Genomic DNA, 12,933 nt, shown 5'->3' with positions numbered 1-12,933 from the left:
ATACTAGCAAACACTCAGTGTACCTAGTGGCATCCTATACGTGGCTATTGGACCTTGCTATAGTCCCACTAGTGCCAAGACATTTGCAGAGCGCATCTGCCTGCGTTGCACACTCCAACTAATTATAAGTAAGCCATTATACTAGCAAACACTCAGTGTACCTAGTGGCATCCTATACGTGGCTATTGGACTTTGCTATAGTCCCACTAGTGCCAAGACATTTGCAGAGCGCATCTGCCTGCGTTGCACACTCCAACTAATTATAAGTAAGCCATTATACTAGCAAACACTCAGTGTACCTAGTGGCATCCTATACGTGGCTATTGGACCTTGCTATAGTCCCACTAGTGCCAAGACATTTGCAGAGCGCATCTGCCTGCGTTGCACACTCCAACTAATTATAAGTAAGCCATTATACTAGCAAACACTCAGTGTACCTAGTGGCATCCTATACGTGGCTATTGGACTTTGCTATAGTCCCACTAGTGCCAAGACATTTGCAGAGCGCATCTGCCTGCGTTGCACACTCCAACTAATTTTAACTTAGCCATTATACTAGCAAACACTCAGTGTACCTAGTGGCATCCTATACGTGGCTATTGGACTTTGCTATAGTCCCACTAGTGCAAAGACATTTGCAGAGCACGTCTGCCTGCATTGCACACTCCAACTTTTTTAAACTAAGCAATTTTACTAGCAAACACTCAGTGTACCTAGTGGCATCCTATACGTGGCTATTGGACTTTGCTATAGTCCCACTAGTGCCAAGACATTTGCAGAGCGCATCTGCCTGCGTTGCACACTCCAACTAATTATAAGTAAGCCATTATACTAGCAAACACTCAGTGTACCTAGTGGCATCCTATCTGTGGCTATTGGACTTTGCTATAGTCCCACTAGTGCCAAGACATTTGCAGAGCGCATCTGCCTGCGTTGCACACTCCAACTAATTATAAGTAAGCCATTATACTAGCAAACACTCAGTGTACCTAGTGGCATCCTATACGTGGCTATTGGACCTTGCTATAGTCCCACTAGTGCCAAGACATTTGCAGAGCACATCTGCCTGCGTTGCACACTCCAACTAATTATAAGTAAGCCATTATACTAGCAAACACTCAGTGTACCTAGTGGCATCCTATACGTGGCTATTGGACCTTGCTATAGTCCCACTAGTGCCAAGACATTTGCAGAGCGCATCTGCCTGCTTTGCACACTCCAACTAATTATAAGTAAGCCATTATTATTATTATTATTATTATTTATTATTATAGCGCCATTTATTCCATGGCGCTTTACAAGTGAAAGGGTATACGTACAACAATCATTAACAGTACATAACAGACTGGTACAGGAGGAGAGAGGACCCTGCCCGCGAGGGCTTACAGTCTACAGGGAATGGGTGATGGTACAATAGGTGAGGACAGAGCTGGTTGCGCAGTGGTCTACTGGACTGAGGGCTGTTGTAGGTTATAGGCTTGTTGGAAGAGGTGGGTCTTGAGGTTCCTCTTGAAGCTTTCCACGGTAGGGGAGAGTCTGATGTGCTGAGGTAGAGCATTCCAAAGTATGGGGGATGCACGGGAGAAATCTTGTACGCGATTGTGGGAAGAGGAGATAAGGGAGGAGCAGAGAAGGAGATCTTGTGAGGATCTGAGGTTGCGTGCAGGTAGGTACCGGGAGACTAGGTCACAGATGTAGGGAGGAGACAGGTTGTGCATGGCTTTGTATGTCATAGTTAGTGTTTTGAACTGGAGTCGTTGGGTGATGGGAAGCCAGTGAAGGGATTGGCAGAGTGGCGAGGCTGGGGAGTAGCGAGGGGAGAGGTGGATTAAGCGGGCCGCAGAGTTTAGGATAGATTGGAGGGGTGCAAGAGTGTTGGAAGGGAGGCCAGAGAGCAGGAGGTTGCAGTAGTCGAGGCGGGAGATGATGAGGGCATGCACTAATGTTTTTGCTGATTCTTGGTTAAGGAAAGCACGGATCCGGGAGATGTTTTTGAGTTGTAATCGGCATGAGGTGAAGAGGGCTTGGATGTGTGGCTTGAAGGATAGAGCAGAGTCGAGGGTCACTCCAAGGCAACGAGCTTGTGAGACTGGGGAGAGTAAGCAACCATCGAGTTTGATGGAAAGGCTTGTTGGAGGAGATGAGTGAGGAGGAGGAAAGACAATGAATTCTGTTTTGTCCATGTTAAGTTTTAGGAATCGCACAGAGAAGAAGGATGAAATAGCAGACAGACATTGTGGGATTCTGGTTAGTAGAGAGGTAATGTCAGGTCCATTATACTAGCAAACACTCAGTGTACCTAGTGGCATCCTATCTGTAGCTATTGGACTTTGCTATAGTCCCACTAGTGCCAAGACATTTGCAGAGCGCATCTGCCTGCGTTGCACACTCCAACTAATTATAAGTAAGCCATTATACTAGCAAACACTCAGTGTACCTAGTGGCATCCTATACGTGGCTATTGGACCTTGCTATAGTCCCACTAGTGCCAAGACATTTGCAGAGCGCATCTGCCTGCGTTGCACACTCCAACTAATTATAAGTAAGCCATTATACTAGCAAACACTCAGTGTACCTAGTGGCATCCTATACGTGGCTATTGGACTTTGCTATAGTCCCACTAGTAAAAAGACATTTGCAGAGCACGTCTGCCTGCATTGCACACTCCAACTTTTTTAAACTAAGCAATTATACTAGCAAACACTCAGTGTACCTAGTGGCATCCTATACGTGGCTATTGGACTTTGCTATAGTCCCACTAGTGCCAAGACATTTGCAGAGCGCATCTGCCTGCGTTGCACACTCCAACTAATTATAAGTAAGCCATTATACTAGCAAACACTCAGTGTACCTAGTGGCATCCTATACGTGGCTATTGGACCTTGCTATAGTCCCACTAGTGCCAAGACATTTGCAGAGCGCATCTGCCTGCGCTGCACACTCCAACTAATTATAAGTAAGCCATTATACTAGCAAACACTCAGTGTACCTAGTGGCATCCTATACGTGGCTATTGGACTTTGCTATAGTCCCACTAGTGCCAAGACATTTGCAGAGCGCATCTGCCTGCGTTGCACACTCCAACTAATTATAAGTAAGCCATTATACTAGCAAACACTCAGTGTACCTAGTGGCATCCTATACGTGGCTATTGGACCTTGCTATAGTCCCACTAGTGCCAAGACATTTGCAGAGCGCATCTGCCTGCGTTGCACACTCCAACTAATTATAAGTAAGCCATTATACTAGCAAACACTCAGTGTACCTAGTGGCATCCTATCTGTGGCTATTGGACTTTGCTATAGTCCCACTAGTGCCAAGACATTTGCAGAGCGCATCTGCCTGCGTTGCACACTCCAACTAATTATAAGTAAGCCATTATACTAGCAAACACTCAGTGTACCTAGTGGCATCCTATACGTGGCTATTGGACTTTGCTATAGTCCCACTAGTGCCAAGACATTTGCAGAGCGCATCTGCCTGCGTTGCACACTCCAACTAATTATAAGTAAGCCATTATACTAGCAAACACTCAGTGTACCTAGTGGCATCCTATACGTGGCTATTGGACTTTGCTATAGTCCCACTAGTGCCAAGACATTTGCAGAGCGCATCTGCCTGCGTTGCACACTCCAACTAATTTTAACTTAGCCATTATACTAGCAAACACTCAGTGTACCTAGTGGCATCCTATACGTGGCTATTGGACTTTGCTATAGTCCCACTAGTGCCAAGACATTTGCAGAGCGCATCTGCCTGCGTTGCACACTCCAACTAATTATAAGTAAGCCATTATACTAGCAAACACTCAGTGTACCTAGTGGCATCCTATACGTGGCTATTGGACTTTGCTATAGTCCCACTAGTGCCAAGACATTTGCAGAGCGCATCTGCCTGCGTTGCACACTCCAACTAATTTTAACTTAGCCATTATACTAGCAAACACTCAGTGTACCTAGTGGCATCCTATACGTGGCTATTGGACTTTGCTATAGTCCCACTAGTGCCAAGACATTTGCAGAGCGCATCTGCCTGCGTTGCACACTCCAACTCATTATAACTAAGTTGCATTGTCAGGGATATTTATTCTTTATTATTCTGCTGTTAATAAAGCTAGACCACCACTGCAATCTTCACCACCTCTCAATTTTTACTACCACATTTTCAGTCCACAATCTTGTCGCAATCAACATGAGTGGCAAAATGACAGATGCTGGTGGAAAGGGGAAGAGGCGTGGTGGAAAAGGCAAAAAAGGTTTTGTCTGTGGGGAAAGTGCAGCAGCACTGAATACACGTTCAGAGACAACGCTGGCAGCTGGACACGACAAAATCTCCAAGGCGTAACTGGAGAGCTCTGGCCATTTTTCTAGGTTTGAAGCCCAAAAGGAGCAAGGCTCCAGTTGCACAGTCATGGCATCGATGTTCATTTGGAGATACTCCTGTATCATCCTCTCCAGCCGTTGAGTATGTGTCAGACTTGTTGTCTCTGGTGGCCTTGCAAAAGAGGGTCTAAAAAAATTATGAAAAGATTCCATAAAATTGCTGTTACCGGCACCAGATACGGTCCTACTGGTACGGGTACACTGTTGAAGATGACGAGACCGTCCCATGTTTGTCAAGTTACAACTGGGAGATTCCCTCCCTGCACCTGCACGGTTGTTTGGTGGAAAAGCCGAGCTAAGATCGAGTAACAGCTTCTGCTGATACTCCTGCATACGTGCGTCCCTTTCTATGGCTGGAATTATGTCACAAAATTTGGACTTGTACCGGGGATCTAATAGTGTGGCAATCCAGTAGTCATCATCACTTCTAATTTTGACAATACGACTGTCATGTTGGAGGTAGTGCAACAAAAAGGCACTCATGTGTCTTGCGCAGCCATGCGGACCAAGTCCACGCTGTGTTTGTGGCATAGAGGTGCTACCCGTTCTTTCTTCCTCTGACATCTCCCCCCAACCTCTTTCAACTGAAATTTGACCAAGGTCTCCCTCATCCGCTGAGTCTTCCATGTCCATGGACAGTTCGTCCTCCATTTCTTCATGTTCTCCTGCACCTTGCTCAACATTTCGCCTGCTACTATGCGCCCTTGTCGATCCCTGTTCCCCATGGTCCCATGCCTGCTGCGTTGGTGATGATGAACGTCTGGACCTTGGTGATGTTGTTGTCCCTTGCGCATATGAATCCTCCTGTAGTTCCTCCCCTTCATGTTGTCCCACCCCCTGACTCCGAATAGTGTTTAGCGTGTGCTCCAGCATGTAAATGACTGGAATCGTCATGCTGATAATGGCATTGTCAGAGCTAAACATATTCGTCGCCATGTCGAAACTGTGCAGAAGGGTGCATAGGTCCTTGATCTGAGACCACTCCATCAGGGTGATCTGCCCCACCTCTGCATCTCGTTGGCCCAGGCTATACGTCATGACGTATTGCACCAGGGCTCTGCGGTGCTGCCACAGTCGCTGTAACATGTGGAGAGTTGAATTCCAGCGTGTCGCCACATCGCATTTCAGGCGATGAACCGGCAGGCCGAAAGACTTCTGGAGCGATGCAAGTCGCTCTGCTGCGGCGCTTGAACGGCGGAAGTGAGCTGACAGTTTTCGTGCCCTGTTCAGAAGGCCATCTAGGCCGGGATAGTGTGTTAAAAATTGCTGGACGACAAGGTTCAACACGTGAGCCATACAAGGTACGTGTGTCACAATGCCCAGGCGAAGTGCCGCACCCAGGTTTGCAGCGTTGTCGCACACGGCCTTACCAGGCTGCAGGTTGAGTGGAGACAACCATTTATTAAACTCGGACCGCAGAGCTGACCACAACTCCTCAGCTGTGTGACTCTTATTCCCAAGACATGTCAAGCTAAAGACCGCCTGATGCCATTACGCTCTGCTGCCAGCATAGTAATGAGGCGTGCGTGATTCCTTCTGCGCAGTGAGAACGCTGGTGGCCTGACCAGGCAGGCTTGGGGCGGAGGTGAAGGACCCAGATGAGGTGGAGGATGCAGAAGCTGTGGCGGAACTTGGACAGACAGAGGATTGACACACAAGTCGTGGGGACGGCAAGACTTGTGCAGCAGACCCTTCACCATCTATCACCATAGTTACCCAGTGCCCAGTCAGCGACATGTAACGTCCCTGTCCATGCTTACTGGTCCAAGTATCGGTGGTGAAATGCACCCGTTCACACACAGAGTTTCTCAAGGAAGCGGTGATGTTGTGTGCGACATGCTGGTGTAGCACGGGCACACCTTTCTTAGAGAAGTAGTGGCGACTAGGCATCTGGTACTGGGGCACAGCGACAGACATAAGGTCTCTAAAATCCTGTGTGTCCACTAGGCGGAAAGGCAGCATTTCGGTAGCCAACAGCTTACAGAGGGATAGAGTCAACCTCTTAGCTTTGTCATGGGTCGGAGGAAGTGGCCTTTTATTTGACCACATCTGAGGGACAGAGATCTGGCTGCTGTGTGTAGACGGTGTTGAGTAGGGTGTCCCTGGAAAAATGCAGGTTTGTGAGGAAAGTGCAGGCGGAGACATGATGTTGCCTTCATCCAACGTTGGTGCTATCGATGTCTGAGAGAGCTGTACACACTCACTTGTTTCCCCTTCCAAACCAACTGACGACCTTACAAGCAAACTGCCTGTTGCGGTTACAGTGGTGGAAGTTTGGCGTGGAAAAACAGGTGTGACAGCTGTCCCCACAGTCCTAGAAGATGAAGAGCGCGCGGATGCACTGGAAGGGGCGGGCGGTGGATGGTTCGCTCTTGCAGCATTGCAGCACAGTGAGCTTCCCACCGGGACCTATGATATTTATTCATGTGACGATTCATGGAAGAAGTTGTCAAACTGCTGAGGTTTTGACCTCTACTAAGAGAATCATGACAAATTTTACATATCACATGATTTGGGCGATCTTTTTCTATGTCAAAAAAGGACCAGGCTAGGCAAGGCTTAGAGGCCATGCGACCTGTTGATCCACCCCGAATAATGCTCATAGGCAGAGTGGTGGCTGAGGATGCAGTTGTAGACGTGCTACCAGTGCTCCGACTCTGTCCAGGAAGGCGCAAGGTAACTTCGTCGTCGGTTGCATCCTCCTCCACCGCCTCTGTTGACCTCCTCGAGTGCCTGACTGGGGGTTGACAGTAGGTGGGATCTAGAACTTCATCATCAATTGTTGTGTTTGCACTCCCCTCCCCCTCAGACCGAGCCTCTTCTTGCCCTGACCGAATATTTAAGTTGTCATCCCAATCGGGTATCTGCGTCTCATCTTCATCAGTATGTTCCTCATTGTCTATAACCACAGGTGTTACAGTTTGTGACAAAGGGTCAACATTATGCTCAGAAACTTGGTCCTCACGGCCTGAATCAGAGTCACAAAGGTTCTGGGCATCACTGCAGACCATTTCCTGTTCTGTACTCACTGTAGCTTGGGAGCAGACCTCTGATTCCCAGGCTATAGTGTGACTGAACAGCTCTGCAGACTCAGCCATCTCAGTTCCACCATACTGTGCAGGGCTGATGGAGACTTCAGAGCTGGGAGAAATCAAGTGTGATTGGGATGACAACTCAGAGGACTGGTGTTTTTTGGATGCGGTACTTGAAGTGGCTGAGAGGGCACTTGTTGGACCACTTGAGATCCATTCAAGCATTTTCCTTTTTTGCCCATCATCTACCTTTCTTCCTGTTGTTCGTGTCCGTAAAAAAGGGAGCACATCGGATTGTCCACGGTAAGTAGTAGACATCTTACTTTTGCTGGTAGATGGTCTATCTTCAGCAGATGATAATGGAGCTTTGCCACTTTCCCCACAGACAAAACCTTTTTTGCCTTTTCCACCACGCCTCTTCCCCTTTCCACCAGCATCTGTCATTTTGCCACTCATGTTGATTGCGACAAGATTGTGGACTGAAAATGTGGTAGTAAAAATTGAGAGGTGGTGAAGATTGCAGTGGTGGTCTAGCTTTATTAACAGCAGAATAATAAAGAATAAATATCCCTGACAATGCAACTTAGTTATAATGAGTTGGAGTGTGCAACGCAGGCAGATGCGCTCTGCAAATGTCTTGGCACTAGTGGGACTATAGCAAAGTCCAATAGCCACGTATAGGATGCCACTAGGTACACTGAGTGTTTGCTAGTATAATGGCTAAGTTAAAATTAGTTGGAGTGTGCAACGCAGGCAGATGCGCTCTGCAAATGTCTTGGCACTAGTGGGACTATAGCAAAGTCCAATAGCCACGTATAGGATGCCACTAGGTACACTGAGTGTTTGCTAGTAAAATTGCTTAGTTTAAAAAAGTTGGAGTGTGCAATGCAGGCAGACGTGCTCTGCAAATGTCTTTGCACTAGTGGGACTATAGCAAGGTCCAATAGCCACGAATAGGATGCCACTAGGTACACTGAGTGTTTGCTAGTATAATGGCTTACTTATAATTAGTTGGAGTGTGCAACGCAGGCAGATGCGCTCTGCAAATGTCTTGGCACTAGTGGGACTATAGCAAGGTCCAATAGCCACGAATAGGATGCCACTAGGTACACTGAGTGTTTGCTAGTATATATGGCAAAATTATAGATGGAAAGGGAGAAGGGGAGGGGGGGAGAGAGGAGGCTGTAATTGACTACAAGGGTATGAGTTATGAGTGATCATAGGGATAGTGTTACATAAGTGGAAATACCTATGGAGGACCGGATGTGTAAGCGCATACCTTATACAAACCTATAGAGTGCTGATGGGTGAGAGTGTGATGTTAGATATAAGACATCCTATAGTGAATAGTGAGCCGTAATCAAGTGCAACAGGGATATTTCACGTGACTATGGGAACATGGAAGGTAAAGAAAGGGGAGAAAAAACTGTTAGACAAGGTAATCAGACATAATGTAACCAGTTGATCAGACATGACAAACATGACAAATAAAAAACAAGGAAGAATGGAACTCCATACATAGTGGAACCATATATAGTGTGAACACGAAAAAGAACCGGGCGTTAGAAAAAATGTGCACGGCCCAATGAATCAAGTCGGTTCTTCATATTCATGGTTTAAGCCCTTGGGTTCCAACGTGCCCAGAGTATATATCCAGAAAGATTCCCTTTCTTTGAGCTTCCTAATTCTATTGCCTCCTCTGCGTATGGCTGGGACATGTTCGATGACTTGGAATCTTAATTGGGCCACTGTGTGATTATGCGTCACAAAATGGTGTGGGACTGGTAATAGAATCTGCTTACAATGTATTGTTGACTTGTGCTTAGCACAAAAAAAGGGAATCTTTCTGGATATGTACTCTGGACACATTAAAACCCAAGGGCTTAAACCGTGAATATGAAGTACACACTTGATTCATTGGGCCGTGCACCATGTCACCATGTGTGCAATTGCATTGTCCAATGGCTCACAATGGTTATGCGTTTTCATTGGATGGATAATCGAAGCCATGTTTTTTTCCTTTCTCTTGGGTTTGTTGTGTGAGTAGCCTATAGGATTAAGTTAGTTACCGCAGGCAGTGGATTTAGCTTCCTGTCTTTGGTCCAGTGGTAGATTGATTGTTTGGTCTATGAGCTGTTATGGGTTTTAATCCAGGTGAATGCCCATGGGCTGCCTATAACTGTGTGAAATATGTAGTTTTATAGGGCTGGGATGAGAGAATCCATCGAAGCATGGTGTAGGGATTGTGGTTCCTGTGTGCTAAGAAGAAAGGCTAGCACCAGCCAGAAAGCCCCATTACAGCCAATAATCAACCGCTAGCCGCTGGAACTCGTTGCTCTAGATCATGTCAAACTCTCACCAAGCAGGAATAGATACATTAGCCCACCATCCCACCCAAAGAGCAACTTCTGCTGCGCAGCTGGCTTTCTAGGCAGCAGCGCTATTGTGATGTCAGCGGGGGACATTGTGACAAGCCAGTGTTCCGTCACTTCATGTTGTGCACTGTTCAAACGGAAAATACATCAAGAGGCAGACTACAGAAAAGCTTACTGACAAAGGATAGAGAGGGGCTTTCTCAGAGGGCTTTTTACAGTTTGTCTATTCCCAATTAGCCGTTTAAGTATGCTTAATGAAAGTACTAATTCTTTCATAGGCCGCCCATTCTTAGTATTTGACGTTCCTTATATTGCGGTATCAGGCTTCGCAGCAGGTTGCAAAACATTCATCACCCATGACTGTCCCCAATTGGGCTCAGAAGCTAAATGTCTATCATGACCTCTCTTTTTGAAAGTCCAAGAGCAAGCAAACTCTTCCTCCAGGAGAGGGAGCCAACAGATCACTAAAGACATCATCATTGCTCAAAGAAAACACCGAAAAACAATGGAAGCTTTAATTGGAGTGGAATCTGATAGACAGCACCTGATGCCAAGTCTGCATCTTCTAACACCTGCAGTCACTGCAGCAGCTGAATCCAATGTGTCCAAAAGGGATCTATTCTATTCAATTGCAAATGATCTAGATAAGACTGAGAATAAGATACTGCACGGGACATAGCAGAGTTGGTCAAGTTGAGTGGAGATGAGTTTGCTATTTGGCACAGCTTTTGCATCAATAAAGCAAGTAAAAGGTGTGAAAGATAAAAAAAAAGGGTGAAAGTGTGAAAAGTGAATTGGCCAAATTGAGGTGCATATAAAGTTTTTGCTTTCTTTCAATTCACTAATGAGGCTCATTTGAATCAGGTGAATTGAGTTCTGCTTTTGGAAACTCGGTTAAGAAGGGGTGCACCGGTCCTGGAGGTACTGCAATACCAGGTCAATGCGTGGAGTGGACAGAGCAAGATTTTTTCCATCTCCTTGTTCTAAAAATCCATTTAATATATGGTCCCTAGAGAGGGGACGTATCAGATATTAAACTGATAAGAACAGATTTAATTTTTTTTTTTTCTGTTTATCAGTAGGACTTCAAAATAACAAAGGTGATCGCCTCCCGTTGCCTGGGAACCGTCCAGGCACAAGAGGGCTATGTGTCACCAGAAGGCGCACACACTCCCTCAAGGCCGGCAGACGTGCAATCCCAGGCACCTTCCAGTACCGACCAAGGTAGCGTCCTCCGAAACTACACTTGATCTTAGCCAAAAGGCCGAGAAGCTATAACCCGAATTGGTTACGGCCTTGAGTGGCACCCTGGCCTATACCGGACACATCTTAGGGAGAGGGAGACAAACCCACGCCTACAGAAGACATTTTGTCACCCAAGCCAAACCCTTGAAAAGGCTGTTTTGCAGAGCAAAAACAAGGAGAATGGTACTTTTTGCAGCCGCCGCCCACTGCAATGAATCTGAATAACTCCTCCTTTTGGGCACAAGCACCTCCCCTCCCCCTTGCAGTCTTTCCAATTCATGATACAAAAAGACGGACGGACAGGACAGGACAGGACCATCTGCCTGACTTTCCGTCACTGCCACCCTTTGCCATCCTTGCCCGTAGAAAGCCCTTTCATCATCCCCAAACCCTAATCTTTTCCCTTCCCTTCCCAGCTGCGTCTCACTCCCTTTCATTAGGAAGTGAGCGCAGCCTTTTCTCCGTTCTGCACATGCGCGACGTTAAACACAAATGCGCAGGCGTGCGTTCCATTAGCCTCACTGCATTCCACTCCCATACAGGAAGTGGGCACAGCTATTACTACGGTCGCACATAAAAGAACCCACGGCCACCACTGCACATAGCTGACTCCACCACAGGACACCCACTTCTACACCAACGCAGGTAAGACAGGATCGGCACCTCTATGCTCCCGTTACAATCAGGCTCAGTCACCATGTGATAACGCTCTCAACTCTTTAGTTGCAGGCTCCCCTTGCTTCACCTCCACTGGCTGTGCTGCCATTTCCTCTCCCACCTGGAAGTTATACTTTATTCCACTATTTTCCTGTTTCTCTCTTCCCCCTTTTCCCATAACCTACTTTTATCTGCATTTGTGGGGTATCTATATGCTATTTACATCATAGTTTTATTCATTAATATGGAAGGGAAGAGTGCCCATGAGAGTGTTGAACTGCGGAGAGCAAAAGATTAAGCTGCTCCGATTTGCCACCATTGATAAGCTGTTCTCAGTAGATACACATGCTATCCAAACAGCAGCATCCACCATTGCTTCAGCCCACCCATTCAGTGACAGCTCACCAAGTCAGCCAGAGGAGTGGTGTAAGGAATTACACGTAGGCACTGACTCCACACCTTCACATCACAAGAAGGGGGTCTACAGGCTAGTGCAAGAATACGAGCAAGTCTTCAGCAAACATCCGCTAGACTTTTGAAAAATAAAAGGGGTCAAACACTACATCCCCACAAGTGCACACCCACCCATCAAAGAGAGATATAAGCCAAATCTACCTGCACATTACCAGTGTACCAAGGACATGTTGAGCAACATGAAGGAGGCTGGGGTTATCCGTGACAGTTGTAGCCTCTGGGCAGCTCCGTTGGTCCTGTTAAAGAAGAAGGACAGCACCACTCCCCTGTATTGAGGAATAGCTAGCTGCATTGACAACTGCAAATTATTTTTCTACCCTTGATCTCACTAGTCACTATTGGCAAGTGTCCGTTGCTGAGGCAGACCGGAAGAAGACCGCCTTTGCCACCCCGATGGGTCTCTGCGAGTTCAAAAGCATGCCCTTCGAGCTGTGCAATTTGCCAGGAACCTTCCAGAGGCTGATGGAATGCTGCTTGGGACACCGAAACTTTGAAACGGTACTGCTATACCTTTATGATGTTATTGTTTATTCTAACGCAAACAAGATTTTAGGGTGTATAAAAAGGGAGATTAGATCCGATGATCCCAACGTATTGTTACCCCTCTATAAATCACTTGTAAGGCCACATCTGGAATATGGGGTAAAGTCCTGAGCAGGTTGATAACCATTGGTTTGAGCATGGTAGGGTGTAGTACGCATCTTCCTGCATCGGTAAAAGCTGCAGAAGTCCTTGAAGATTTCCGCTTCAAAGGCAGTGCCTTGATCT

The 12,933-nt window shown here is 46.7% G+C and overlaps 1 pseudogene; it reads right to left on the bottom strand.

The window, feature by feature from the left end:
* Positions 1-10,688: 10,688 nt before the first annotated feature.
* On the bottom strand, positions 10,689-10,894 carry LOC142286503 (U2 spliceosomal RNA; annotated as a pseudogene).
* Between the last annotated feature and the right edge of the window lie 2,039 nt (positions 10,895-12,933).

The sequence above is a fragment of the Anomaloglossus baeobatrachus genome, unplaced genomic scaffold, assembly GCF_048569485.1.
Source record: "Anomaloglossus baeobatrachus isolate aAnoBae1 unplaced genomic scaffold, aAnoBae1.hap1 Scaffold_66, whole genome shotgun sequence".
In the NCBI taxonomy this organism is placed as follows: domain Eukaryota; kingdom Metazoa; phylum Chordata; class Amphibia; order Anura; family Aromobatidae; genus Anomaloglossus; species Anomaloglossus baeobatrachus.
Note: the sequence above shows the minus strand (reverse complement) of the source record. Positions and strands in the feature narration are given on the sequence as shown.